Genomic DNA, 10,993 nt, shown 5'->3' with positions numbered 1-10,993 from the left:
TAACTTCTGAGGCCATCAGTCCCCTAGAACTTAGAACTACTTAAATCTAACTAACCTAAGGAAATCACACACATCCATGCCCGAGGCAGGATTCGAACCTGTAGCGCCTAGAACAGCTCGGCCACTCCGTGCAGTTTTGTGAGAGGGAATTATCACTTATAGAAACAAATAATCTTAGCTCAGACAGCAACCTCGTAGATAGTAACTTGACAGCAGCTTCGATGTGTGTCTGTACTTAGCGTGAATGAAGGGGGTGCATTCTTGAGGTGTGAAGTAAAGAAGTTATACACTTATACTCGTACATCTATCAGCAGATAATTTATTTGGCGTATCCTCACCTTCGATGATATTTTCCTGCTGATCTCCACCCTTTAATCGTATGCTGCATACGTGCAAATTTAATCAGAAAACAGGTATGTCGTTTGTGGGTCACGAATCACAGTTCCAGTGATGCAGTTCAGCACCAGTGTGCTTCAAATATGTATTTATGATACAAGTGTTAGTGATTTACCTCATCAATGCTAATATCAATCAGTTCACACAGTCCCATTAAGCTGCCAAGGTGGGCGTTTATCATGGACAGTTGGAAGGTTGCCTTTGACAACTCACGCTACTCGTCCATTAGTGAGCAATAAACTAGATTCAAATTTTTCTCCATCATACGTATGTCTCCGCTTGGGACTTAATTTCAGCTTGACTAATGTATTAACTGGCCATACAAGACAAACATCACTACAATTATAAAAGTTACTGCTGTTAACAGTCATGCAGAAAATTTGTTGTCAGGTGTTGAGACATTTAGTAATACCATATTTGCTAATCATGGGCAATGCAACACAGAACATGGAAAATCTCAACAGTCTACATGTTGAAGTCATAGACAATCATCTTTAGTATGAGTATTATATTATCGCTGTACAACCTTAGGAATGCTAATCAATGCTTCACTCTATTGGCGTTAGGCTGCCTTACAATGTCCAATGTTCTAATGCACATTTTTCGAACACTGGAGCCCTGAATACTCTTGTATTAAAAAAGTGTTGAGACTTCTGTGGACACTTATTAATATTGCCTGTTGGCTTTCGTCTCGGTATCTTCTTCCGTTGTTTGTTTAATGGTTTTTCTGACTTTTCCAAAGCACGAGTGGCTGACATCTGCAAAGATTAACTCTCCATTTTCAAATTTCTGCAAAATCAAATATCAAGTAGTTAATACAAGATGTTTCATTAACATCGTTACACTTCGAAAATTACAGCTGCCGTTATTTTACTTACAGTTGCGTCGGTGCAATGTGTAACCGTAAGTAACTAAGTGGCATTGTTAATCTGAAAAAGTAACTACGTAAAAAAGTTTTATGTTATCACCCTGTATTACCTCATTGATATTTGATACTGCAGGAATTGGAGAGAGCCACATGCCAAAACTAACCGGTGATGGACTAGGTAATGTAATTTCTTTTCTGATTTCATATTGTTCGTTACTGTCCATTTGTTCGTGGTGGACGTGCCATTGCAACTGCTGAAGGTCAATGTTGATCCGTTCACTTCGTTTTTTTTTTATTATAGAGGGCACCTAACCCTCTGACCGAACACGCTGAGCTACCTTGCCGGCAGGGGCCATCTAGGACACAGAGGATACTGCGACTGCGACTGTAACCAAAAACTTGAGTTAATGGATCAACAGTGAAAATGAATATGTGTCATGGGACGTCCGCCCCGAGTAAATGGAACGAACAATAAAGAACAAAATGAGATTCAAACAAAAACCAGAGTGAAATTACAATGAAATCCAGACCTTTGCAGCTGCTTACAGGTGTTGATACATGACAACAGGGACAATTGACATGTGTGCCCTGACTGGGGCTCGAACCGGGGATCTCCTGCTTACATGGCGACTGAGCAATCGAGGACACTACCCTCTGTGTCCGCGATAGCTCAGTCGGATTGAGCGTCTGCTATGCAAGCTGGAGATCCCGGGCTCATGTCCCAGCCGGTGCACAGATTTTCAACTGGTATCTATCAACGCCTGTAAGTAGTTACAAAGGTCCGGATTTGACTGTAATTTTATATTTAAAATGGTTTCAGTATTGAGAAATGACGTCGAGGCTGTGGGCGCACAGTGAGAGACTGACTGAAAACAGAGATACGTTTTTTATGAATTTAAATACACTCCTGGAAATGGAAAAAAGAACACATTGACACCGGTGTGTCAGACCCACCATACTTGCTCCGGACACTGCGAGAGGGCTGTACAAGCAATGATCACACGCACGGCACAGCGGACACACCAGGAACCGCGGTGTTGGCCGTCGAATGGCGCTAGCTGCGCAGCATTTGTGCACCGCCGCCGTCAGTGTCAGCCAGTTTGCCGTGGCATACGGAGCTCCATCGCAGTCTTTTAACACTGGTAGCATGCCGCGACAGCGTGGACGTGAACCATATGTGCAGTTGACGGACTTTGAGCGAGGGCGTATAGTGGGCATGCGGGAGGCCGGGTGGACGTACCGCCGAATTGCTCAACACGTGGGGCGTGAGGTCTCCACAGTACATCGATGTTGTCGCCAGTGGTCGGCGGAAGGTGCACGTGCCCGTCGACCTGGGACCGGACCGCAGTGACGCACGGATGCACGGCAAGACCGTAGGATCCTACGCAGTGCCGTAGGGGACCGCACCGCCACTTCCCAGCAAATTAGGGACACTGTTGCTCCTGGGGTATCGGCGAGGACCATTCGCAACCGTCTCCATGAAGCTGGGCTACGGTCCCGCACACCGTTAGGCCGTCTTCCGCTCACGCCCCAACATCGTGCAGCCCGCCTCCAGTGGTGTCGCGACAGGCGTGAATGGAGGGACGAATGGAGACGTGTCGTCTTCAGCGATGAGAGTCGCTTCTGCCTTGGTGCCAATGATGGTCGTATGCGTGTTTGGCGCCGTGCAGGTGAGCGCCACAATCAGGACTGCATACGACCGAGGCACACAGGGCCAACACCCGGCATCATGGTGTGGGGAGCGATTTCCTACACTGGCCGTACACCACTGGTGATCGTCGAGGGGACACTGAATAGTGCACGGTACATCCAAACCGTCATCGAACCCATCATTCTACCATTCCTAGAGCGGCAAGGGAACTTGCTGTTCCAACAGGACAATGCACGTCCGCATGTATGCCGTGCCACCCAACGTGCTCTGGAAGGTGTAAGTCAACTACCCTGGCCAGCAAGATCTCCGGATCTGTCCCCCATTGAGCATGTTTGGGACTGGATGAAGCGTCGTCTCACGCGGTCTGCACGTCCAGCACGAACGCTGGTCCAACTGAGGCGCCAGGTGGAAATGGCATGGCAAGCCGTTCCACAGGACTGCATCCAGCATCTCTACGATCGTCTCCATGGGAGAATAGCAGCCTGCATTGCTGCGAAAGGTGGATATACACTGTACTAGTGCCGACATTATGCATGCTCTGTTGCCTGTGTCTATGTGCCTGTGGTTCTGTCAGTGTGATCATGTGATGTATCTGACCCCAGGAATGTGTCAATAAAGTTTCCCCTTCCTGGGACAATGAATTCACGGTGTTCTTATTTCAATTTCCAGGAGTGTAGTAATAACTAGGGAGAATACAAATCACCTACAACGCAACTGGATTTTGTTGTTATGAAAGTAGTTCTGGACAAAAGCGGCGCATTTAAATAATCATCTTTACAAGGCAACTGATGTTTAAGAGAAGTGCGACTTTAGTCAGAGAAGTTGCCTTTTATTAAATTCGATTGAGGTGCCATGTCCAGGACGCATTACGATGATACACAATTGGCAAATCACAGATAAAACTCAGACAGAAGTAGCCGTTTTTGTGACCAGTAGAAACAATATGTGTCGTGACAAGTTCGGCGCTTAGGTCCTGAAAAGGATGATGAAGGGAGACGGCACATTTCGATCAATGACATTTAGTCGAAATAATACGACTGCGATCCTATTTGAATTACAGTTCACTTTTGTTGCAGACACCAACTGAGAGATGTCATTGGTTAGCTTCTCCACAAGGCTGTATGAATGTGGTAGCGACGTGCGAAGTCTGTAACGCTCGTCACTCTGTGACGATGAAGTTCTTGAAATTAATACACCAACGTGTATACTTCAATACAGATATGGAGAATCTTTAACTGCATAATTGGGATCCGGATTAGCTTAAAAATGTCATGAGGATTATTTTTACTTGCAACTGGGAAACGAGATTATTCAGCAAGCATTATGGCGTTGTAGCAGTTTAGCACTGTTTATTGTGTGATATATTATCAAGTAGCCTTGTCTTTCCACAAGAGGCTGTGACAGCTCTTATGTGCAAAGATGATGTTCTTGCCATTTGAATAGGTGATGCTTTCATTGCACTGGATAACAAGAATGTAGAACAGTTTTAGAATGATTTTGGCAGACTTGTTACTCTTGTGAGTCCTCCTTAAAATGGAGAATGACATTCATTTCCAGTGCAGCACGTTGACATTGTAATTAACAGTATCAGCCTGTCTTCTTCTTGCCTATAGAAAATTTAATTGGCGTCTGATTCTCTTGGGTAATCGTAAGTAGGCCTACATTAATAAATATGAAGTAAGCAACTATAAACAACAAGTTAATAAACGTGTCGAAGTTTTCTAACCACTGAGTTCCTTTAGGGGCAGTTTGGCATAGTTCTTCCAAGCATCCGGTGACAGTATGCAAGGGGCTGTCCTGAAATGCAAGAGGCACCACCTGCTCCGCCTCAGTGACTGCAGTCACAGCTTGGAGACTCTCGGCACCCACAGCTCCTGAGAGCCGCAGCTGTTCTCTCCCTCCCACATCTGATGCGATTCAGACTGCGGCATGTGACACGAGAAAGACTCAAGCCCATGCGTATGGCAGGTGGCCTTTGAAGTAGGAAAGTCTTGCTGGAGGTGAAGACGACCACTCTGATTTTCAGACATCCAGAGGATTGACTCCGCGATGATGAGGCCCATGTTGGTTCTCCAATCTTACGGTAGAACCTCGCTGAATCATTTAGTGTATGAGAAGAGACTGATTCTTCAGCATTTTGGCCAATAGCCGAGGCAGAGCTTGCTTTGTCCGTGTGAGTCGGAGCGATGTTTTAACGCTGTGTGCCACTGAACAGGGCTGTGTACAAGTGTAGCAGACACAACGTGCCAGACACAGTGCACATGTATTTCCCAAGTTGGCTATCCAATAGACGAAAGTGAGAACTGTCGAGTCATACAATCGGAAAACACTCAGTTGACAAACAGACTGATGTCAACCCAGTCGTTCTCAAAGTGTTCGCGTCCGTCCTCCAAGAAGTTCCAATTACCTTTCGCAATGAGTAATTGTGGCTTTTCACTATTTCAGCTACTGAAAGGTATGTGCTGAGATTCGATCAGGATAGAGCCAGTGAAAAATGTCGATAGTTCTCAACCGCAAGGTTGGACGAGTAATACATCTTCGAGTAGTAAGATCTTTGACAGTTAAGAGAGCTAGGTGCACGCGGTAAAAGTTTGAGTAGTGGCGAGGAGATGCACAGAGACAGCAGACGTGTTTCGAGTCGGAGCTAGATGCCTGCAGGAGGCAGCAGGGTCGTGACAGCATGAAACTAAGAATTGGCGCTACGCACATAATAAGCTATATATTGAGCGAAACTCGGCACATACCTGCGGAAACTAGAAAGAATAATTAATAAAATAGGTTTTCTATGGTTAAATAATGTCTAAAAGCTAGATAGAAATCCCATTGTTGATGCAATAAGCGTTTTGTGAAGCTTTCTCGTAAATCCATGATATAGAAGTTTTTTTTTTTTAGTTTTTCACATGTGCCTTAAAAGTTTGAACAATAAATATTTTTTAGATAAAATTAGAGTTTCATCTCTCACACCTTGTGTCGTTCTCTGCATCCTGTGCTTGCATTGAACCAAAAGGTGCATTAAAGTAAAGTTCCCATGAGTAAAGCTAATAATTTCATTTATCAGAGTAAAATAATCTATATGCCATTGCACAGTTGGCAAATTATTCAGATCAGGACAGAATTTTTATTAAGTAACAAACAGGGCCAAAATGAGTAAAGTTATCTAGAATGACAATTTTATGCCATTGCACTACCGCTGACTTGAATATATGTTTTATTATCGGCTAAACGGGAAGGAGTGCACGAGCTAAGTCCACAGACGCAGTCAGATGCAGGCTGGTGACTTTCATTTATTTTTACCACTAAACTTTCATGCAGTCAGATGTGTATTTTGAGTATTAATTTTCCAACAATATTTTCATGCAGTCAGATAAATTTCAGTTCAGTTAAATACGTAGTATTAAAGACTAAAGCAGTCACATGCAGTTCAATGTAGTTTAAATATAGAATTTTTATTAACAACTGTTTCACTACTGTCGGCAGTTAATATTCAGTGACCATGCGTTGTGCGGAACAGATACAGAAATTTTCGCATATGTTATAATTTGACCTAGAGCTTATCTCTTGGCATCCACTGAATTAGCATAATATAACTTGAATTTTCTCATTATAACTTAACAGAGGCCGAGGAATGTGGCCGGGGGTGCCTGGCAGATGCTGTCTCGCCCTCTACACAGATCTGCTGAGCTCAGTTGTCGAACTCTCCAGTACCCTGCAACTCATAAAACCTGCGTATTTGTATCACTCAAAATCCTAGCAGTTTTGCTGTCTGGTGGTGATGTCACACACAACTGACTGCCGAGCACAGCTGATTGAGGCGGCACCTAGCGCAGGAGTCTGGCTACAGGATGACGTAATGCACTGGGCGGTAAGTTGGTCGGGTATATCGTCATCCACGTGCACTTGAGGCAGTAAGCGGATCATCGTATCCCTGAATTGGTCCATGTCGCGGCATTCCGTCTGCACCGAAACAGTACCTTGGTGTATTATGCACACAACTCTGAAATTTTCACCTCTCAAACTTGCGTGTGTAGGGAAGAGTTATCGGTAACAACCGGCAAAATCAAGGAAGAGAGCCTGTAACGCCGGAAATGCATTTCCTCCTATTTCCATCTATTGCACTGCAAATTTTTTTCCTTATTTTGTTACCTGAAGATATAACATTTCTGTGTCTTTGTATATTGTAATTGTTTTACTATTTGTATATATTTATGCATTTATGTCTATGTATAATTGGTTTGTTTTGTAAATATTATTTGTATTTTTACGCTGGGTCTGGCCTAGGGAAAACTATGCTATCGAACGAATACATCGATAGGTCGTGTGGAGAACCAAAGTGTTTAGGATCTTTGGTAGTGTTAACTCTGTTGCATGGAGAGCGGGCAGAGAGAGTCTGGCTCGGGTAGCGAGTGGAGCAGGTGTGTTGTGTGAAGCTCCCGCGAGTTGCCACGCTTTCGGGGTTTGGCAGCATGTAATTGCGCTCGACTTGTGATGATATTTTCTGACATGGTGTCGCGGACGGGAAGCATTAGCTGGCGCACATCAAGAGCCCGTTTCGTCTGGTGACCGTGTCGAGAAGAAGGCGCGCCAACATCCAGCTTCTGCAACAGCGACGGCCGACAATGAGTGACCGTCGCCACCTCCTCGATCGACGGCTTCAAACCTTCAATCAACCAACAAGGATGACTGGAAGCACGTAAAGTTTTAGAACTGTATGGCAGACCTCAGCTTTTCAAACTTTTAAAATCGTTGCATCACAAAATTACAGCAACTTAGCATGAACGTTTGTTGCTCATTGTCCCAATTGCATTACCAAGCAGGGTCCCTTCCTTTTCCGGAATGAACCCGAGTGTCGTTGAAATTCAAACGCCAGCATCATTCTATTTCACTGCTTTAATTTCAAAGTTCAGTTAAGGTATTCATAGCTGGCTACAATATTTGGATCACACAAGCACAAATTAAGAGTCCGAGTTTTGTTACCGTATTTTAGCCTACCTATGACCGCAGCTCAGCTCGGTTCGTACTAAATTTTACTATTGTTAATTGTTCAGAATCATTTAATTCAAGTTCAAAGTTAAATCTCTTATTTCTAAATTGTGTAGATTCAAGTAGCTTTTGAAATGATTGTTGAGGTAGTCCAAGACTAACCGTATTTTACTGAATTTCGATGTGCTTCAGAAAGAAAGCTCACTATTAACTTCAGTCACTAAATTGACTTTCGATTTTCCGGTTTTATTAATTCTTTTGCTAAATTAAGTCAGAGTGTAGCGAAATTTATTACTTCTGACAAACTTTCAGTTTTCACACTACACTTGTCAACCTTCAGTTGCCACGCTTCTAGTGCTAATTATATGTGTAATAATCTTTCTTTTTCAGTTACTATAGTAATTGTTCTTAGGAATGGCGACCGTAATTTCCCCCAAATCTCAAATATCTAATTACCGCTAGTTGATTGTTAACGTAACGGCCGCACATTTACTTTCTTTATTACTTTTACCCCTTTTTCAAAATTAATTTCCACCAGTTTCATTATCGTTTTTCCTTTCATTTAGATGTAACCCTTTCCTCCCTCTTTACCGACAAATTAACCTCGGTGACGATTGCTTTTCCCAAATTTCCATTAGGTACACGCGGTTTAATTTTTCACTGCCATTAAGGTCGGTAAGTGAGGGGGAGTTTACAAGCCAACAGCAGAGATACTTCCATGAGGCGAAGGCCGCACGTCAGCTGCGACAGGTCCGGCCAGAAGTGGTCTTCTTGACAGCAGGTCACGACGTCGCCTCCCCTCTTAGCGGCGAACCATCCCGGCGCGGCTGGCCGCCCCGCCCACCGCTCGCCGCGGCCCTGGGATGCCTGCCAGTGCCTACGGCCTTACCGCAAATAATTTACGCTACCGCCGCCGCTGCCGGTGCACTGCCCATAATTGTGTTTTGGTCGCCGAGAGGAAACAGGCCGGCGCGGCGCGGCGTCTAGGTCAGCGGGGTGGTCCGCAACAAAGGCCAGCGCTTGGCTTGCCAGGACTACTTTCACTCACCAAGAGGCGGAGGCGCGGCACGGAGCGTCTCGCACTGCTAATTGAGCCGCTTCTCGTCATAAGTCGCTCAAGGGCACCGCGACGTCAGCAAAGCCGGAAGAACCGAGCACATTAAAGCACTGCTTTGGTCGTCACGTAAAAACACAACGTCCGCATTACAAAGTTCGAAGAAGACTTTATGGCCCTCTGTTTGCTCTGCCGGATATGGAGGGAGTGGTGGGGGCAAAATACAGGGCTATTACAAATGATTTGAAGCGATTTCATAAATTCACTGTAGCTCCATTCATTGACATATGGTCACGACACACTACAGATACGTAGAAAAACTCATAAAGTTTTGTTCGGCTGAAGCCGCACTTCGGGTTTCTGCCGTCAGAGCGCTCGAGAGCGCAGTGAGACAAAATGGCGACAGGAGCCGAGATAGCGTATGTCGTGCTTGAAATGCACTCACATCAGTCAGTCATAACAGTGCAACGACACTTCAGGACGAAGTTCAAAAATGATCCACCAACTGCTAACTCCATTCGGCGATGGTATGCGCAGTTTAAAGCTTCTGGATGCCTCTGTAAGGGGAAATCAACGGGTCGGCCTGCAGTGAGCGAAGAAACGGTTGAACGCGTGCGGGCAAGTTTCACGCGTAGCACGCGCAAAATTGGCTCATGCCACAAATGGAGACCGACAGCGCCGACTTCATCTTTCAACAGGATGGTGCTCCACCGCACTTCCATCAAGGTGTTCGGCATTTCTTAAACAGAAGATTGGAAAACCGATGGATCGTTCGTGATGGAGATCATGATCAGCAATTCATGTCATGGCCTCCACGCTCTCCCATGCAATTTCTTTCTGTGGGGTTATGTGAAAGATTCAGTGTTTAAACCTCCTCTACCAAGAAACGTGCCAGAACTCCGAGCTCGCATCAACGATGCTTACGAACTCATTGATGGGGACATGCTGCGCCGAGTGTGGGAGGAACTTGATTATCGGCTTGATGTCTGCCGAATCACTAAAGGGCCACATATCGAACATTTGTGAATGCCTAAAAAAACTTTTTGAGTTTTTGTATGTGTGTGCAAAGCGTTTTGAAAATATCTCAAATAATAAAGTTATTGTAGAGCTGTGAAATCGCTTCAATCATTTGTAATAACCCTGTACTCCGTCGGAAAAAGTGGTTCTCGTTCCACCGGTGTGTGTCAACGAGAGGAATGCTTGCTAGAAGCGTTCAAGGAATTTGCCACGCGATCTGATTAAAAATCTTGAGAAGGATTGCATTTGTTTGATACACAACTAGCCATTAAAACTGCTACAGACTCTAAATTTAACCGACAGGAAGAAGATGCTGTGATATGCAAATGATTAGTTTCTCAGAGCATTCACACAAGGTTGGCGCCGGTGGTGACACCTACAACGTGCTGAAATGAGGAACGTCAGGCCAGTCCATCACCATGACCACTTACCCACAACGCCCTTGCTATCTGGTGATGCTTTTTATTGTAGTTCTTGTTCCTGGACCGTTCACTGTTTCTAGTTTACTTTTTTTCTGTACACCTTCTTCCTGTTTCCATCCTTGATCTGTGTTCTGTTTTTGACGTATTATCCACTGGGCCATCTTACCACTAAACCTGAGGGTGGTGGAATGGGGAGTTTTCCTTGTGTGGTCGGCGACCACTGTAAGAAACAGCGCCCCAAGAATCTACATTGCGTCGGTGCAAGTCATCATGCAAGTGTGGACTTTACGACGTAACAGTGATGCGTGGAATTATTTGGAGACGCAGACGCAGACGCAGTAGACGTGCTGGCCGATGCCCAAGGATAACAGCAGACAAAGGCTGTCGGCCAGTGTAGTACGAGGGCGGACCCAGTAGTGGAAATAATCAACTGCAAGTTAAAAGCACCAAATTAAATGAACAAACAGAGCACAGATTGTGTAGGACTTATAGTAGTGTTAATAGTTGGGTAACTGGTTAAGAATTTTACTGTAGTTTTGTAGTAGTAGAAATACTATAGTATTTTAAATATTACACTACTGGCCATTAAAATTGCCACACCACAA

Source organism: Schistocerca cancellata, chromosome 3 (genome assembly GCF_023864275.1).
Source record: "Schistocerca cancellata isolate TAMUIC-IGC-003103 chromosome 3, iqSchCanc2.1, whole genome shotgun sequence".
Classification (NCBI taxonomy): Eukaryota; Metazoa; Arthropoda; class Insecta; order Orthoptera; family Acrididae; genus Schistocerca; species Schistocerca cancellata.
The sequence above is the reverse complement of the archived record's forward strand: the minus strand, read 5'-3'. Positions refer to the sequence as shown.